Source organism: Triturus cristatus, chromosome 12 (genome assembly GCF_964204655.1).
Source record: "Triturus cristatus chromosome 12, aTriCri1.1, whole genome shotgun sequence".
Classification (NCBI taxonomy): Eukaryota; Metazoa; Chordata; class Amphibia; order Caudata; family Salamandridae; genus Triturus; species Triturus cristatus.
The window spans coordinates 129,335,011-129,355,625 of NC_140595.1; the positions used below are offsets into that span (position 1 = coordinate 129,335,011).

Genomic DNA, 20,615 nt, shown 5'->3' on the forward strand with positions numbered 1-20,615 from the left:
CCATGAAATCGAGTTCGACACCTTCATGAAACCAAAGGACCAGGTGCACGAAGCGACCGAATATCGATTCGTAATTTGGGATATTTATCAAATTGTAAATTGAGAATCGCTATTTGGCATGTACAACAGTGGTTGAGAAACATTTATCGAATCAATATGAATCACATTTACTAATTATAAGTTTGCATTTTGTGATTTGGTAAATTGTAAATTGAGTTGAAGTTACTGAAAGCCGCTTTTTGGCAGTGAATGATGACCTCACACACAGAGAGCAGCATACCATATGATCATCATGCTGATTAAAGTATTGGAGAGCATTCAGGTTGGAAAGTGACTTCACAGTCCATCCAAACTCTTCCCTATTTTGAGCCGTCCACCCCTGGAAAACCAGCAGAACCTCTTGGCAAGACCCTGCAAAGGATACAGGAGCCTGGAAAAGAAAATTAAAATTCCCAGAAATGGAATTAGAAATTCTAACAGAGGAGTGTGTGGCACATCTTGATGATTTATTAGAGAAATTCTCACTTTCTGTACCAGATTCCCCAAAAACTGAAATTTGTCTCTTCAAGAAATGATTAACTTACTATGGTAGATGTAGTTCAACATAGCAAGCATATTTTTAACAAAGTACAATGTATTTAAATATAAAAGTAAAGTCCATGATATGAACATATTCTGTCTACCATCAAACTAATTTTCTTAACATTTAGAGATATTTAGAGATATCCCTACACAAAGAAGCCATGAATTGGAAGGCGAGGGACAGGAAAAGACAGAAATGATCTGATTTATGTAAAACTGCAATTTAATAGTGAATATTTTACACATTTCACTTCAGCCTTTACATTTAATATATATTAAAATGAATTTGTCATTTATTAATCATATAAAAAGCACAGTACTATATACGTTTTAATTCACTTGTTTATCCATCCATTATAATTGCATGGTTCATGCTGTGGTATTTGTAATTTACATTGCAAAAGACCAATAAAGAATTATAACACCAAAAGAAATGGTAATTGATGACGGCAATGATTCTAACTCCCAGAATTCCCCACTCCTGGCACAATGTTCCATTCCAAACGTCTGTTAAGGAAGCTGCTGAGCCAGGCACACAAGGTGAAACTGAAGTGCCTGCAGTGAGGCCCAGACAACTGTGCAGAATTGGAGTGCAACATTACAAAGCTTTGAGCTCTCAATATACAAGATCTGATCCCACTGGAAATTGTGAAGGAAATGCACATTTGTTTGGCGGTTTGGAGATCTCAGTTTTGAGGATCCCATGCCTTCTACTCAAATAAAAAAATATTAATACTTGGGGGCATATTAACAAGCCAGGCGATAACATTATCGCCGCTTTAGCGGCAGAAAACTGCCGCTAAAGCGGCGATAATGGGCTTGATAATATGCTCTATGGAATTCCAATTGAAGCCCATGTTAGACGTCCTTCACATTTAACATGGGTTTCAATTGGAATTCCATAGAGCATATTATCAAGCCCATTATTGCCGTTTTAGCGGCAGTTTTCTGCCGCTAAAGCGGCGATAATTTTATCGCCTGGCTTGTTAATATGCCCCTAATTTGGTGAGCTTTGAACAAACCGTCAGAAGTGGCTTGCGACGTCTGGCTGATGCTATAGAGGAAAGCCAAAGGGCGATGGGTGAGGAAAACAACAGTATGACAGAGCAATGTGGAATTTGTCTGGTCAGTTACAGCATTACAAAAATGTAACACAAAAGCGCAGGCAACTTATTTTTTTTGCCTGTAAAGCTAGTTTGAGTCGCTTTATAAATTACTTGCACAGGTGACTTTAACTTTATCTCGCCGCACTGGTAGCTTGCAAGTAGAAATAAGCAGCCACAGTGGCAATGTTGCATGTTGTCCCTCAATCCATCTCCTGCCTGGGAGCCCACCTTCCTTTGCATAAGTCCCCGAAGACTTAGCTTTATGCCTTGTAAGGTCTTCTTTTCTATTATAGGGCTGATGCTCTTGCCATCTGGCAGACTAACCTTTTTAGCGCCTTGACGCCCTTGGGCATTTGTTTGCGCTTTATAAGTTGTCTAATCAAATCAAATCATGCAGCCTTGTACAACTGACAAATGCATTGGAAAGCTTGCAATCCTAGCAAATTGCAAATGGGCATCAAGCTGAAACTGGAGATAGCAGAGATATCTCTAGTGTGAGCAGTATTTCTGAGACAGAGCCTATTAGTTCGAGCCGCCGTAGGAGTTGTGGGGTTGTATGATGTTACAACGCATTCCGTTGCAACGCATGCCTTTACCATGCATGCTTTACAACGCGAATGCCATTCCCACGTATAACCTTTACCACGAATATTCCTTTACCATGCATACTTTTACAACGATTTTCGTTGTAAATTCATGCATGGTAAGGGCATACTCTTGGTAAAGGTTATTCCTCCACCCCTAAACCCTTCTTACAAATACCCCTCCCCTGCCCTTAACCCTAAAATCGCACCCCTGCGTTTTTTTTATTCTAAAATTCCCCTTACCTCTCCACGTCGTCTCGTCTGTCGTCTCTTCTCTATGATCTCCCAAGTTCACGTTGCACGTCGTAAAGAGGAAACGGAAGTGCTGTTTCCTGTAACGACAGCGATTGGCTCCCGATTGCCTCCACATCGCTACTTTATCAGGTGCGTTGTTTTGGGGGGGAGACCCCCCAAGCCCCCTTTTCTTTTCGGGGGGGACCCCCCAAGCCCTCTTTTTTAATTTTAACCTCTACCACACATGCCTTTACTACGTATCTCGTAGTAAAGGTATGCGTGGTAAAGGCTAGTCGTGTTAACCACGCATGCGTTGTAATGCATGCGTGGTTAAGATAATGCGTGGAAACGGCCGTGTTGTAGTGGCCGTTTCCCGAGTTGTGGTAGAGGTGGGGGTTCAGTGCTTGTTCAAAAACATCTCAAAGGCACACTGCTGGTTGTGGTACATGGAAACATTAAAACATTGCCCTTTTTTCCTCTGTGTTCAAATTCATTATTGACATTACCTATATCGAGTCATTTGTTACATATAAATATTTGAAAGAATGTTGAAGCTGTAGGTCTGTGCATGCATTGCCGACCTGAAAATAAAGTGACTTTTTTGCAAGCCTACCCTTTGTTTCATCTATTTTTCAAGTTAACAGTTAGGCATAACACTCACCTTAAAAGTAATAATTGGTTATGTTGGCACGTCTTGCTCTCCCTTCTGCTGCCCTGCAGACATCCTGTGATGGATTGCCTTGGCCACCGTCCCATGTATCCGCAAGACCACAGGTGAAGGAAGCCCTTCTCCCACCTCGCAGCAAAGACCTGGAACACCCTGCCTCTCCACCAGGTAATCACCGCCACTGCCTCAATTCAGGAAGGACCTCAAGACCTGGCTCTTCGATTGAACTACAGTGCCTTTGGCGGATCAGCAGCCCCCCTCACCCCAACCACCCCTAGCACCTTGAGACCCTTACGGGTGAGTAGTTGCGCTTTGCAAATCACCTGATTGATTGATAGATGTGCTGGTTGCTGATGATCCCCATCATCTGACTCTGGCTCAGACATGGTTACTGGTAATCCTGTGCAAGTTGCTATATAGTGCAAAACTGAACAAGTTGTGATGATTTTGCAGATTGTCTCAGGTGTTTTTTGCAGGGCACCACCACTCTTATGGAGGCAGACAAAATTATGTTTGAGGAGGCCAAATGTCCTGTAGATCAAAGATCTGGGACATTTGTGTGCCGCATTGTAATGCCGCTTAATTTGGGTGCAAGGGTTATAGCAAGGTGTCAAAATCCATGAGCATGAGGCATAAGTGATGTCACCTGTAATGAAAATAGACGTATTAAGTAACAAATTAGCTGTACTGCTATGTGGCAGATTCCGTCCACCGTATTACAAATCCAATGGACTGTAATGCACTTGTAATGGTGGGCAGGACATGTGTTACATTCGTGATAGATTAATAAAATATTCTTTATTTTCATAAACTGACATAAAAGCACATAAAATAAAACACCAGTACAATAAAAAAAAAGAAATCGTCTCAAAGATTGACGTAACACTAACATTTGTACAGTATTAGCTTAATTTGTTAGGTGCAGTCACTGTCCATGATACAAGCCTAAGAGCATAACTATATTAAAGCCTTAGGATCATGGTGGGCAGTAAACATAAAATGCATACAAGGGCAGCATGGTTCAAAAGATACAATCAAGGTCTGTAATACAGCCCAACGGAGACATCTGTTACATCGCGGTCTTCACACCGCAATATGTTTACAACGCAGACATTACAACGCAAGTCGTTACAATGACTTGCGCTGGATGGCGCTATACACTAAGGAATAGTATGATTTACTATTCCAACACCTTCCCTACTGTTACGTAGGCTGGAGTTGGAACAGTAAATCATACAATTCCTAAATCCTGCGCCCTCCAGCGCTAGTCGTTGTAACGACTTGCATTGTAATGCCTGCGTTGTAAACGTATCGAGGTGTGAAGACCGCTATGTAACGTCATACATTCCACCCCAACAAGCATAAAATCTAAAAAATCTTAAAACCATATAATCCTATACACAGTTTAAGATGCCAACTCAGGATCCAGCCTCACAACATTCAAGGGGCTAGCTTATTTTGTCTACACCTCCACATATTTGACAGAAAGCAACAGACAGCAGATACAATAGGTTATTTTGTATTAGTTCTTAATATCCTAGCAGGTGTCCTGAAATTCCTAGTCCCCATATTGCTGCAAAGCGGCAATATCCACTTCCTGCTATGAACATGATAGTGGGGGCAAAAAACAACAATATGCTCAATGCATTATTTTGCCTCAGGACAAAAGGGACAAGACATATCTGGCGCTGCACAAATACGTTGCCATTTAATGGTAACAGCACAGAGTGGCAAGGTCTCAATCAGGAATTTTATATACAGTGCTTTGGCGAATGGGGGCTCAATCTCAACCATGTAATCTTCCAATGAGTAGACATCTTTAAACTCAAGGAAGGCTGTAGTAAGAAGTCCCACCCTCCCATTCCTACAGATCTCACCATCAACATTCCTCCAATATAGCCCAGTGAGAAGAGATTTCTGAATCCTGTATGCGATCTCTGGATTCATCAAAAGATTCTGACACTCAAGCTCAATTAGGCAACCGAGCCATGGAATCCGGGCAGCCCCAGATAGTTTTAAAATTTCCTCTAGGCCTACCTGATAGAGCACTAGATCTGCGGAAGCCCAGACCCTCTGCCAATAAAGTAGTGGTTTGAGGACTACTCTGTGAGTGAGGGGTCTATGGCTTAGCTCTAGCTGGAGGGGAGTAAGTGAGGTACTGACAAAAAGATTAGTAAGGAGACGAAGAAAGTGATTCATGATCTTTGTCCGTATAATCGGAGTGGCTGCAACAACACTCCATTTCAACCTGCAGCAGTTACTAGTGGGTGTGAGCCTCCTGTCAAATGGTTCATTGCTGTAGGTTTAAACTGTGGTAACCAGTGATCTCAGAGGGAGGTCTAGGGTGTTATGGTCACTGTCCTGCCGGGGGTTCACCTCTATGGCTATCGTTTGTGGCCACAACCTGATATCCAATAGTATGTAGTCGATGAGGACTAGTACTTCCCAGCCGAATAAAAGTGCGCCTCCCCTCTTTATCAGATGGTTTTCTCCTGTTACAGGCTCGCAGGTCATTGTTAAGGGAAAAGGCATTTAATTGCAGAGCAGCAGCAGACCATTTCTTAATAGACAAGAGAGAGTGCACAGGCACTGCCCACACTTCATCCTCTTCACTACTAAGGGTACCAGTGTCCATGCCAAGGGGTTTGAAATTACAATTAAAATCTCCCGCCACAATTCTCTAAGGTTGAATGCTAGATGTGCTTTGATGAAATCAATAATGGATACATTTGTTTTATTGCTCTTATGCCTGCAGTAAAAAATACACATACAAAGGGAGTCCCCAGAAGGATACTGCAGGATGACACACAAAAACATCAGGAGAATCAAGATCAATAACTTTTGATGTACCTGATAGAGTGTTTTTATTCTAAATTGCGAGGCCCTCCGAGGGCTGGTCTTTCCCAGATGAGGATGCTGGTCTGTCAAAGCTAGCAAATCCCATTCAGAACTGTGGGGAAACAGCCCAGGTCTCCTGTCAAATTGGTCCACAGAATTATACCACTCTGACATGAAAGCTTGTTCTTGATGCCAGCAAGGTACCAAAAGACAATCTTTGTGTGGATTTAGGCATTGGTCAAGGGGCCACCAATATCAAATGAGCTGTGGGCATCAATTGGTTAATATGGGTAACCATCAACAGTATGAGATTGCAATAAGTCAGACCTGGAACCCACTTCCATAGCCCCATTGGGCCAGGCATCCTAGCCACTTCCAAAAAAGGAGCGCGTCAATCATTGCCATCCAGGTCTGTTAGAGAAATATATCTATTAAGGGTAGGAACAATGAATGCTCCAGGGGCATCTGCTCGGAAGGTGGGTGCCCACTCCCGCCCTGCTGCAGTTTGGATCAGGCTTGTCAAAGTAGCCAAGGAGAACAATGCTGGAAGCTGCTCCTATTTTGCCAGCCCTATAGCCAGTTTTAATTAGACACTGGGCCATGTCCGGATGTCTAAAGCGTATTACCACACAATCCCCTTCTATAAGTTTTGCTGAATGATCAATCCACCCAATTCTCCTCACCAGTAGAATATCGTCATACTCAGAGGTGGAAAAATCAATGTTCCGAGACAGCCAATGGCATACTTTATTTTAAACTCCAAGTATGATTAATCTCCATTAGAGAGAGGTGGCGGTATTCCAACCATGACCACCACATACGGACAGCAATCAGGTTGCAAGTTCAAGCAGGACTGGGTGCAAGTTGTGCGATGCTGGGGCATCAGCACTTGGAAACGTAAACTGTAAGCGCTGTTAGCCTCATCTTGTCCTTGTTAGCCCTGACCAGTTTTTCTACTGATTGATGTAGTCATATGCCCTGCCCCCAAGGCTGATGGAGACGGGTTAATGGAGGGAACAAATGTATCGGTGGGCGGCAAAGACCTCTGATCAGTCATACGATTAGCATTGATGCAACTGGCCCTATTGGTAGTGGGATCTTGGCCATAGGGTTGTGTAGGTGGTGATATTGAAAGCAATGCATTAAGCTTGGAATATAATTCCAAGATAGCACCTTCCAGGGAGCAGATCGTGTCCACCATGGGAGCAATTGATGATTCCACAATGGGTTTGACTTTGTCCATGGCGCTTTCCCAATCCATTGCTGGCGTCTCGCCTCTCTCCCTGTAACTGGTACTTGGTGATAGCTCGGTCTGAGGAAGACTGGGGCCTGTTATTTGGTGAGAACTGGCAGAGGAATGGGCTGTGGACCCCTGCTTTTTAGTGGGACCAGGGACAGGCCCTTGCTTAGTTTTCCTCTTCTTCCTAGCTGAGGGTTCACAAAAACTAGTGCGTGGATGCAAATCCGTGGAGGTCACTCTGCTTGGAATCAGCGGGGAGTTTAATCAGTGACCTCAGGAGTGGGTGAACTGTAATAATTAAGGAAGCCACCTCAGAAACATCAGGCAGTGGAGATGTCAGGCTCGGTGGAAGGGGACTGTGTCTCATCTACAGGCCAAGAGACAGGCGCCTCTCCGCCAGATCTATTTCCTTGGTGATTACACCCACAGTACAAGTAAAAATTGAACTAGGGTTGTACCAGTTTGTGGTCTAGCAGTAACACTGTCTTTTTCTCTAGCCAGTTTTGTTTTATCCATGGTTCTCAGTCAGGGAGTAGTGGTAGACACAGTCTAAGATAGCAGAGCAAAATAGTCAAAGGGCTCACCAGTATCGTTTAGTAGCAGCAGCCAAGGGGGCCAAAATGGGTGGCCCTGCCAAGTCTCTTCGGGGCGATAACGGGCGAAAACAGGCCTGTCTTGACCCAGTCTTTGCCCAGGCACACTCCCGAGTGCGTTCCCCTGCTTTGGGATCCTGACAGTGCCTTTGAGCTCATTTGAGTTCAGCCCTGTTCCTCCTGGGCATGATGCAGCTGGGGGACATAGTCCCACCCCAGCCAAATATATAGTTTGTGGCAATTTGTAGCAAAGTGCCGGTGTACGGTAAACATCCCGTCTGTCAATTTCTAAATACATTCCAAAGAAAGCCCTGTATGAGTACCCTGCATTGGCGAATGCCAATTTCAAAGGCCCTTTTATCACATTTCTATACTCTTCTCTACAAATGTGTAACAAAGGCATGAGTATCATTTGTATGCGCTTCTGTGCTAATGATGGTCATGCACGTATCTCAAGAATACGATTGGTTAAGCTGTCTGGTGTCTTCTTCATAAAGGTGTGATCCTGAGTTGGAGAGTGTGCGGTCCTTGCAAAGAAAAAGAAAGACATGACCGAAGTGAGTGCATTTAATGATATATACTCTCTGAGTCGCTCTTTTGTCAGGCGTGTGGGCATTCAGATTGGTAATGGAGCTTTCCACCGTACCTGTGGCTTTATCAGCACAACTCTGATTTCATGAAAGAGGGAAAGGGTTGATCGTATGTCGTAAATGCTAACAGGTGAATGGGAGAGAAATGTTTATTGGCATGTATACCATCGCTCCATATTTTTGGAAGGGTGAGTTCCGATTTTGCTATCCAAAAAGGTATCTTAACTTACCTTTTTTTTGCTTTCAACTTTCTCAACTGCAAGGGACAAAGAAAAGTCTTCCGATATTTTTCCTAAAATCTCCCTCACAACCCCTTCATATTGGGACTTGTCAGATTAACAGTTGCAAACAGAAGATTCCAAATTTAGCATGACAGCCACAGCTTTGGAACAGTAAGTGTAAATCTCTTCTCTCCCCATGAACTTATTACACATCAATGTATGTTCTTGTAACACTTGCAAAAAGTCTGTTTCAAAATATTTGCCCCTAACATAAATGCTGCCATATGTCAGCAAGCCTTTCATGTAAATATTCATTTTGAAGGAACACTGTGGAGCAGTAATGTGGACATAGCAAAGAGCAAATGAGTTTGTTTCACGTCATGTATGTTTCTGCACTTTGTAGCTAGCATAGCTATGTTCATGACATTAGGCAGTTTTTTGTTGTATCTGTAGGATAAAAACCCGGATGATTACTAAAAATGCAAAGCAAAGTATTCTAGCAAACAGCTTGAAGAACTGATGGAAACAATCCTGACATTTGAGCCCAACCTCTTTCGAGCTTTCTTATTTTCTTTCACTTAATTTGGTTGAAAAGTAAACCATCACAAGTACAATAAAAACATCAGGCTAAAACATTTACATCTCCCCTCGCCTGTGTTCCCTAAAGCTAGTGTCCTGTGTTCCCTAAAGCTAGTTTTAACCCGACTTTTGTCCCTCAAGGATAATTTGGCAGGTACAGAAACATATTCGGTCTACTTAACTTGCAACAGGTTTCCTTGATGTGCTTTAGCTAGGGGGGGTTTCCTTGATGTGCTCTAGCTTGGGGGGTTTCCTTGATGTGCTTTAGCTAGGGGGGTTTCCTTGATGTGCTCTAGCTTGGGGGGTTTCCTTGATGTGCTTTAGCTAGGGGGGGTTTCCTTGATGTGCTCTAGCTTGGGGGGTTTCCTTGATGTGCTTTAGCTAGGGGGGTTTCCTTGATGTGCTTTAGCTTGGGGGGTTTCCTTGATGTGCTCTAGCTTGGGGGGTTTCCTTGATGTGCTTTAGCTAGGGGGGGTTTCCTTGATGTGCTTTAGCTAGGGGGGGTTTCCTTGATGTGCTTTAGCTAGGGGGCATGATTCCCGTTGACTCCTAGGAGACAGTCCATGATAATCTCCCTGTTCAAAGTGGCCTCGCGATGACACCAAATAGAGCACCATAATATTAAGCGGGCCAAGTTGGTGTATTCGACCACAAAGGATAGTCCGATTTCTTCACGGACAGCATATATCCTCTTTTGATCAAAATGCTATTGATTTCCACTTTCAGCAAAGAAAGCTATTCGTGGTAAAGTGCTGGACAAAGAGAATGTTGGCTGAACAGTTAAACAAGGAGCTGGGTACCGCATAACAAGAATGCCATGTTTTAAGCTGTAGCTTTAAAGAGAAGATATTGTAGGCACAAGACAACTGTTGGTAGACACGTGGTAGCCCCCAACTCACCTTGCCCACACTCCTAGTCGTGAGCAAGTATCCAGGCCGGACTGGGAACCAAAACTGGTCCTGGCAAAGAGCTTGGTTGGCCCCGGGCTAGCGAAAAGCGTTGTGCCGCTTTTGTTGCTGGGGGCCGATATTGCACCTACCCTGCAAAACCAGCCCCCGTAACAAAAACAGTTCCCCAGGGGTCTAAAACCGGACCCCACCTTGGAAATGCCCGGTGCCTGCTACGGCCATTGCGGTCCGTGCAAGCACTGACTAACATCAGGAGTATAAAGGGTTTGTCAGGCATGGACACTTATTAGGGCTATGCTGGCAGCATATATGACTGAAGTGATGGTGGTTTGTTCAGGATGTACTTACACAGTATTGGCCTGTCATTCACTAGCATTTTTTGCCCGTTACATATAAATTAACTAGACTAAACTAAACATTCTTTCCAAGAGCCACATACAAGAGAAGGTGAGTTGAGTGGTGACTATGCCTGGTGAACACTCTCCCAACCTCTGCTGACATTTTTTCTTCATCTCTTATTTTTCCCCTTCACATCCCTAACCTTTCCCAGTACCACTTCCTCCCACCCTGCTCCATGTTGACTACAAGGCTATCACCATCCTCAATACTGATGGTTCTGGGAGAAGCACTCGCGAGCCGCTCATGGGGGTGCAACAGCATCAACTTCTTGTGCCATGGTCCAGATTCCAAACACCGAAGAGACTCTGTGTGGACCTTGTGTGTGCCTTTGTCTGGGTGTTCTAACACCCCAATTTTCACCAAGGGCCAGAAACCGGTCCGCCCGCTCCACTACAAATTTCTGACCCCTTGGGCATTGGGATTTTCTTATCGCCACTCATACCACTGTGTGACAAGCTATCCAAATGCAAAGGCTCCCCAGATCTAAGTTTAATCTAGTAATCTGTTACTGCAAATAGTGAGCCATCTGATTTAACCCTAGAATCTAGCTAGAATGTTACCTTTCATCATATGTGGACACTCCCAAAGCTTTCAAACTGTGTATTTAGAGGTAATATTATTGGACAGAGGTTCACTGTCATCAATATTCTAAACCAAATACGAATAGCGCAGTAGCGACGGTGAACAGTCTATTTGGGAGTCGCTAACTATTACTTTTATTTCATTTGTGCTATTTTCTTGTTTTTTTTAATGTGTGATTTATATAGCTGATTCTATATTTTTACTGCATTTATATTTATGTTTAAGGTGTTACTAAAGTGTTGCTCTTTTTTAACAACTATCTGTCTAGACATTCCATCTTTATTATAAGAATAATCAAATTATACTGTGGCTTGTTTTAGCCATCACATTGCCTCCTATGAGTGAGACTTTACTGTCCACCCATCCTCTCTGGAGAGTCAATGAGACGCGGAAGGATATACCTCCTTTATACAACTAGTTCCTACTATCATGGTTTGAATGGAACCCATACTCTGGCAATCTCCTCTTCAACATAGATGTGCCTTAATGGTCAGGGAGGAAGCCTGAGGAGGGCTCCTGTAGAATACTAGCCATTCAGGAGCCAGTTGACCATGCAACGTCAATCAATCTGAAGGCTGGACCGGTGTGGGCGGAAGGGGAGGAGCTTACTCTCACACAACAGGTTCACAGTCCTTGCCACAAAACACCTCTTGTATTCAAGAGTTTGGTTTGCACCCACGCTATTCTGAGATTTTTTTCTTTCGTAAGGAATGCCCGTCTCTGGCCAGTTTGTCTCCCATCCTCACATCCTTCATGAAACAGTAGAGAAAACTGAGAGGGTTTTGTTTATTTTAATCTAGGATTTCAAAGTGGGCAGCAAACCACCCACTTCAGTGTTTGAACCAAGCAGCCATCAACAATGTGTGCTCGGACACACAAATGGTCCATATTAACCAAGACAGATATGTCGCCAGATATTTCATTCTTTTAGAAGAATAGTTGCTGACTCGTCGTTTATCTTGAGCATTTTTGATAGGGCATCTCTTAAGTCCCTTCCCTTGTACTATTATAACGTTTCGCGATGAAAGGAGACAATGGTGCTCAACAGTTGATTAGAATTTTCCTTTGAAGCGCAGTGGCACCAGTTAATGACATGCATATTGTCAATTATCTCAATTTAACATAAAAAAAAGATTCCGGTGTTTTTTCCATGGGAAGTGGCACATAAGAAATAAATATTACATGATATATTCATGGAAGGAAGGAATGCCCGAATGCTAGCCCATGTATCTCTGGAGATGTGATCATACAGAGTTCTTCAGAAGTCATACATGTTTGTGATTTGAGGAACATAGGGGCAGATTTACAAGCCCCTTGCGCCACTTTTGCGTCACTTTTAACATGGGAAAAGTGACAAATTTGCCCCATAGTCTTTAAGTGAGCTGGCAACCCCAGGTCACTTAGAGCATAGTATGGGGAGTTAGCGGCTTGACCATAATCCAGTATTTTCTTAAAGACAGTGGAAAATCTGAAAAGGGTCAGTAACTAAAGCTTTTCTTGGACAACAGGTTGCTCTTTAGGGGTGAATACTTGTAGGCCTACTATAGCACTGCAACACTTTTTAAACAAGCATTGCCAAAGCCAATAGGTCTTGCCTACGAGAGAGCTATTGGCTTTTATAAAGTAATTTAGACATGCTGTATACAGTGCGGCTCCTGAGCAGCCTGGCTAAAAGTAATTTAAAAAAAGGAATATGATGTGGCCAGAGTTTTTTTTTATTGTTGGTGGGACAGCAGGCAACAGGGATGAAGGGAGGGTGGGCGACTCAGTGTGGTGGTAACATGGATAACGGTGGGTGTGTGAAAAAAGGGCTATGCTACAGCCAGCACTGGGCGCATCATATTGCTTTTATTTGTTTATTGCGGGGTGGGAGGTGCAGTGGCGTAACAAAAGTTGAGGGGGCCACCCTGCCACATACACGGAGGGGCCCCCACTCTGGATCTAATCCGAGCTCTTGGGCCAGAGTATTGTGCTGTGGGGGCCCCCCTGCTGCTCGGGGGCCCCCCCACACCGCGGGGGCTGCGGGGGCCTGTGTTACGCCCCTGGGGAGGTGCAAGGCAACGCAGCAGGAGGGGAGATAGGAGGTAACATGGGGGCAGTCAAAGGCAACATGGAAGGGAGTGTGAGTCAGGGCCAACACGGAAAATGGGGGTAGGGCAAGGAGCTGAGAGCAAACACATGGACAATGCCAGGTAGGAAGGGTCAGCTGACAAACAAGAGAAGGTGTGAGGGGCTCGGTCAGGCACCAACTAAGACAACAACAGAAGGAGGCGGGTCGGACAAGCAACAACAACGACAAAAGGAGGGAAGGCGGGTGGGGCAAGGAAAAGCAACAATGGAAGGTGGGAGGTAGGGTGAGGGTAAGTAGCTGTAATAGCAGAAGGTGGAAAGGTGGCTGGCGGCTAGCAGCAACTTCCGAAGGAAAAATGGAGGGCAGGTGGGGGCTAGCAACAAAATGAACAACAACAGAGGGAAGAGGGAAGGCAGTTTGGGGCAAGCAACACAGACATGGCAGGGCAGGTGGGGGCAAGCAACAAGGACGAGAGAGGGCGAGTGGGGGCATGCAAGATGGATGAGTGAGGGAACAACTTGGCAAGTAACATGGACAAAGCCAGGCGGGTGGGGGCAAGCAACACAGACAACATTGGACGGCGGAACATAGAGTGTGGAGAAGTACATGAGGACAGCTGAAAAAGAGGTGTTCAGCTGGAGTGCTTAATCACAAAGAACAAAGTAGTGCCTAAAAATGTGCAGTGGAAAGACACAAGTAATTTGCCCATGCTCCAGGGCAGGGATAAACACACAGAAAAGAATAAAGTCTACAGCAGCTGACCAATAGGAAGCAAGCAAAAGGGGAGTGACAGTGAAGTCAGCCAAAGGTATACAACTGTCAGCCTCTAAGCATACTATTAGAAAACAAAAGGTCTCAAAGAATGGGTTTAGGATAGAAAGTATGTCCTATCTCTATGCCCCATTTATGCCCTCCAAGCATCAGCTAAACCCAGAATCTCCATCAACCTCGAGAGAGCCCTGCAGACATTGAGTATAAGATTATGAAAGTAAGGATTAGTAGTGTCTAGATTAGGGATAACAACACAATTAAAAGCCCTGTCACTAATAACCTACCTACTGTTTATGCTAATAATGCTAGAACAATCCCATCAAGTACAGAGGAATCATTGTAACTGGGACCATAGATTTAAGGGATAAAGTGCCCCCTCTCCTACATTATAAGGAAATTGTAAATCACCATATAGGGAATGAGGCCTTTATAAGGTTATGGAACTCCCAGGTGACTTGAAATATCCTTACCATGTACACCAGGGAGTCCTTTATCCCATATAACACATCTTCACACCATCACCATGCTCACAAACCACTTAAAACCTTGCTGCATAGCTGTTGCATAAGAAAGAGAGAGCATGTTTGCAAACATAAAGAATAAAAATAAAACCTATAGTGCAAAATTAAACGTATCAAAAACCTGTTAGAAATTTGTAGCAAACAGATATTAGAAACCGTTCAATATAAGTCAATTTAAAAAAGAAAAGGCTGCAGTAGCACCAAATTTGTAGAAACATGCAGAAAGATTCAAGCTTTTCTCAATCTAAAGAGTGCAAAAAGAGAAACATATTCTCTCTACTTGTCATTTTAACTTATTGAAATAGAGCAGAAGACAGAATGCAAAGTTCAGTTTTCCTTGCTTTAAACAGCTGCTTCAATTATGCCCCATTACCAGAAGTGCCTTTAACCTTGGCTGCTGGCTCTGGCAGCAGGCATTGTGACAGAACTCGACTGTAATACCTTATAATAGTTGAATTCTGGCATCTTTTCTTTATAATCAGCAATTGGGTGTGTCACAAGTCACCGATTATAAAGAAATTAGAGACTGACGTTTATACACAGCTACAGAATCCCATGTAATGTAGATCAAATCATATACAATCGATTAATAACCTGTATTACTGCCAGTACCCGTTGACCATGTGAGTCTGCTGCAGTTTTGGTTACTTCACAAGTTCCAGACCTGAACCAAATTGCAGCGTCTCGTAACGAAATCAGTTGGATTGAGAATACCACAGCATGGTCACCGAGTTTCCCAAGTCACCTCCAGTTCTTCTCTGATCAGCCTTTAGTTAGAATAACTGTTCAGCCCCGTTATATTCGTACATAGCGCTTTGATTTTTACAATGTTTCGCTGTGGCAAATATTTTTTGTTTTTCTTCCAGTTTGCCCTTCTCTCTCCTGGCCGCTCCCATGCCCACCTCCACTACCTCCCACCTACTCTCCACCCTCCACAAAATAGATGCCGTCTTGTGCATTCAGATGATTCATAAGATGTGCAGCTGCGGCTCCAGGGGAGCCCATCTCCACAGCTGCACCAGACAGAGAAAATGTATTCCCTAATTTAAAAAAAAGACTGAACACCCAATCTCAGGGATCCACCTAGGGATAATAATCAAACAATATATTGGCCTCTGTCTAAAGGGCTCTAATGTCTAACAACAAAGCCAGAAATCAGTACACACCACCATGACTACTGCAACTCTCGGCACAAATCTATCAGGGATACCCTCGGGTATAAGTGTGCTTTATAAATATTATCCTATCCTATCAGTTTAAATAAAACAAGACAAATCAATCTATTGCTGCATTAGAAGATATTACATTTGTCATGGCTGTAGCCACACCCACAAAGAGGGAGGGCAGGCAAAATAGGTTGTTAATATGTTTCAATATTGCTTCTCAGTAATTTTTCACAGCACGGCAACTACCTTATCAGCTTTAATTTGTACAATTTTTCAACTCACCACACAACAAACGTTTGGGGTGAGAATGTTGAACTATTTGTGGTTGTGCGCTAGGAGGACCATCTGTCAAGGGTTTGCTGGATAAGAAGCCAATGGGCTCTGGTAATTTGTAACTGTTCATATGGACTGTTCTTGCTGAGATCTGGAATGGAAGTCTGAATCAGATTTCTCACAAGGGGAATCATAACGAATTAGTACTTGATTCCTTCTGGACAGCCACAACCCGTGCAGGTAAGAGCGGTGCTGTGGTGGGGCCGGGTGGAGGGTATTTTGACAGATAATGATGAGGGAAAATGAAACAAATAATTGATTTTCCCTCGTCATCATCCGTCGAAATCGCCACCCACCTGGCCCCACCGCTCTTACTCACACGGGCTGCGGTTGCTTCTGGAATGACGACCAATCTAAGGTTTGATCATCTCAAACAATTTACAACATCTTGATTTTTGCCTAAAACTTTATACAATGCATTTTTGGATTCCACGTGTCTCGATGGAGAGGTATTCCGCAGCTTGCCCATTCTTTCTGCCATTCCTGAGATTCAGTTAGACATACTCTCCATCCAAAGGGCAACATCCTCCAACTTACTTTTACAATTGGAAATTTCTATACTTCTTTTATTCTGCATATGATTAATATAACTGTGCTTAAGATTATGTGCCTTGCCCCGACCTCATCCTCAAGGTCCTTCTTCTTATGTTTTCTTTTGAGAAGGTGCTGATATGGTCCTTCTATCATTATCGCCGTTGGAGGTAAGACCACTTGAAGAGTTGCTAGCGGAGTAAATCTCTTGTTGAAGGCAGCTGACTCAGCACCTTTATTGATTGTCTTCATTAGACTCACTCGATTTACTTGATTCAACATCAAGTAATGTGTGTGATTGAAGTGTCCTGCTTTCCATTGCCACGCAGTGCCATCTTAATGCACGGGCACGCTGGGGAGTTGCCTGTGGCCCATCGAGCATAGGGGCCCTATGCTAATATATGCACGACCAGAATTTAACCAAGGGCGACAGTTTACATTTTTATTCCTGTGAGTGGTTGTGTAGGCACGGTCCAGTGCACTGATTTGTCCATGGGCCTATAATGCTGTTAGGATAGCCCTGTTGCCACTGTATTAGTATGACCACTGCAGAGTCTCGATTCATGGTTATTCATAAGGTGCTCTCTCTGGACGGCCAGTGGGGCAAACATAGTGCTGCCCCTAAGGATGGCAGCTAAAATATCTCTAGCTTTGTGCATCTTTTTAACCATACCACAAGAGACACTGGACTCTGCTACCCGCCACGTTCTTAGCTGCAGTAGTGTGAGACTTTGAATGCTATCACCCTCGCAACAGTGGCGTAACACAGGCACCCGCAGCCCCTGCAGTGCGGGGGCCCCCAAGGTCTAGGGGCCCTCTCAGCAAGGTACACTGGCCAGAGAGCTCCTGACTGAGTCATGAGGGAGTCCCTCCACGTACCTTGCAGGGGGCCCGCTCAAGTTTCGTTACGCCAGTGCATCATAATTTATGGCAAGCTGAAAATGGCCCCCTCAACACCTGTCCTAGTCATATGGGTCACTCGCTCTGCTCATTCTGCAGATACTTCCTTTTCAACAGCATGATCCCTCTGACAAATGGACTGTCGCTCATCTATTACTACAGTATTTAAGTGAGCATTTTCACCATCCGGTACCACCCCTGCCAAATCACACGGTGCACCGTGTGACACACAATCAGCTCCCATCACACGGTCTCCCAGGAAGGAGCCAATATCACATGGTGGAAGGGAAAAAGAGCTGGAAACCCACTGTAAATACTGGGTTTCCAGCTCGTTTTCTGAGGCTTTGAACTGCTCACGTCCATTACGGGTTACGGGGTGTGAAAACACCCCAGGACATCGGTACCAGCCTTAGCAAGTTTTTGGGGGGGGATGGGGGTTCTGGGGAGTGGGGTGGAGTTCAAAAGTGCCTGGTAGGAACTTCTCGGAAAGAGGCCCAGCTCCCTTCAAGTGCCCGCCCTCTCCTCACACAGTGAGATTGCTCTTTAAGTTGGCAGGTATGCTGTACGTGTGTGAAGCCATTTGGTTACATAACAGTGGCTGTTCCCACTATCGCACCATGCCCAGTGTATGTATATGGAGAAATCAGAAAATCACATCTGCACCCTTATAACCACTCTATCAAGGCTGTATGAAGATGTCCATCGTTCGTGACACTGCTCCAACTGAGAGTCATTACAGCCATCAACATCGCTCCTGTTGTTCACTGTTAATTTTACCACTGGTAAATGGGTAAATGTAAAGGTGGCAGATGACAATGGCTCAACAGGCCTAGGAGGGACACTTCTTTCTCTTCATTCTTATTAACAAATAATGGATAATGTATATGCCTTGGGGGTAGCCCTTCTTCGCTTCAACTTGATATGGGCCCTTCATGCCTTCTACTGGCCAACGTCATTTCACATCTGAAAAGAACTGAGCTGGTGATACCATTTGCATTATGAGCAGCATTGGTACTGCACATAGGTTGCGTAAGGTTACCAAAACCCCTACTCATTGGTGAGCCTACCGGGGGTAGAGGAGGGAGTTTCATCAGGGCCGGACTCGCCGTAGCAGGCACCGGGTGTTTCCCCGGTGGTCCGCCTGGGTGGGGGCCGGTTTTGGGCCCTGGGGAGCATTTTTGTTACCGGGGGTCAGCAATATCGGCCCCCTGTAACAAAATTGACTGAAACCGGCCCTAGCAAACCGCTCGGCTGCACCCCACTCCCCCCCAGGGGGCACGGCTGAGCAGTTTGCCAGTGCCGGTTTCGGTTCACAGTCCAGCCCTGAGTTTCATTCACCCTTTCACAGTCCTCAAAGGGTTTTCTTGTGGCCACATAAACTTTTTAACTTATTACTATCAATGTTTTTCTTTTATGTTTATAAGTTAGTTAACCATTGCAGCACGCCGATTTTTAGGATGTTCAATAAAGTAGAAATCGAAGAATAAACAGGAGTGCTCCCCTTCGACAAATAAAGTCATAAGTTATATCTGCCACGTTTTAAGCATCATCCCAGTGCTTCACTGTATGCACTTTTCTTTTGCCATGCTAGTGCTGTTGTTGATAGCACTTTTCTCCTCACTGTGTCAATCATCATGATAATCAGGTTGGTAATCTCTTCAAACAAATCCCCAAATGCATTGGGGATTTACGGCAGTAAACTATCCTTTTATTTTCCTTTGTCCTTATGGGCAGAGTCTGCACAAGAGGCCTCGCGTGGGTGAGGAATAAGTAATCAATCCATATAGATTTTTAAAAGCTTCTTCAGGCTATTCAAAGCTTTATGAAAGGCACAGCCAGTAGTGCAATTCTACTACGTATGGATAACCTATCTGCAGTAAGGTATATTCATCAATTTGGGGAACAAGGTTGAAGCTACTAGTGCACCTAGTCATATCTCTATGTGAGTTCTGAGTTCTCTCTTCATCAGGGAATATCATTGATGACGGAATATCTTCCAGATCTATGCAACATGATGGCGGCTTGGTACTCCTGCACGGTCCAGGATGGCAGAGATTGGCAGCTGCATCCTGGGACCTTCAAGGCGGGCAAAAGATTTTTGGGACCTTTTGCAGTGGGTCTATTTTCCTCCCACTTAACATTGCAGCTTCAAAAATTCTTCAACTGCTATTCGGACCTGGAGGTATTGGCAACAGATGCGAGAGTGGTCTTTTGGAAAGCATGTACCCTTTTCCTCCTCTTGTGACAATATCCAGGTGTCTTGTCCTGATCCACAGGCAGGTGGTATGGATAGGTAGGCTAACTCCTTGATGGGAGATGCAGTCTTGGTATGCTTCCCTACTGGAGTTGTCATCGGATCACCATTATTCTATCATCAGTCCTATCACAGTTGTTGATGAACCCAGAAGGAAAATATCACAATAAATTCCTACTTCTTCTGTGGCCTGGATCCTGTCAGGACACTTATAGAAATCCCAGGAATTCCAGAGTTGGCCTCAGAGTGGGCACCTTGGGTAGCAGCAGCAACAAAAGCATATAAATCAGCCTGGGAAATCTGATCTGGGTGGTGTATGGAAAGAAATATTAATTCCATTTTGCAAGATGTTTGCTCGGGTTCTGAATTACTTAGGTGGCCAATAAGCTGATAGATGAACATCCTCTAGCGTGTAGATTGCTAAAGGGGATTAGGTAGTTGAATCCACCAAAGCCAAGCTACACCTTACTGTGGGATGTCAATGTGGAGCTCCAAATGTTTGACTCCTGGAAAGATGATGAACTATTGTTGAGAATGTTATCCACAAAGCTTGTAATCTTACTGTGATTGGTATCTATTAGGAGAGTGTCTAACATTAGACCATTAGATATTACATCTAAGCAGTTTTCTCCAATCAAGATTCATAATCTTATTACTAAGTATACAATAAATGCTACTACTAATTGCCTTCTTTTTCCATTACATTTTAAATTGTGTTTTGTGAGATATATTTAGCAATCTGTACAGGTTAGAGAAGCCTTCAGAATGTCCTCCCCTCATTTTTTAATTTCTATTCACAAAACTTACACTCCAGTTTCTTCTGCTACACTTTAGTTGCTCGGTAGAGGAGCTAATGTTGCTAGTGGGATTGGATATGAAATTCTTTAGAGTCCATTCTGCAAGAGGCGCAATGGCCTCAAAAACCTTTTTGGATGTGCTAGGATT

General features: G+C 44.1%; 1 long non-coding RNA gene across 1 annotated transcript in view; it reads left to right on the top strand.

Annotated features, from left to right (window-relative positions):
- Positions 1 to 20,615, top strand: part of LOC146772873 (uncharacterized) — a 149,845-nt gene that overhangs the window by 60,490 nt on the left and 68,740 nt on the right. The gene's annotated exons all lie outside the window — the stretch shown is intronic.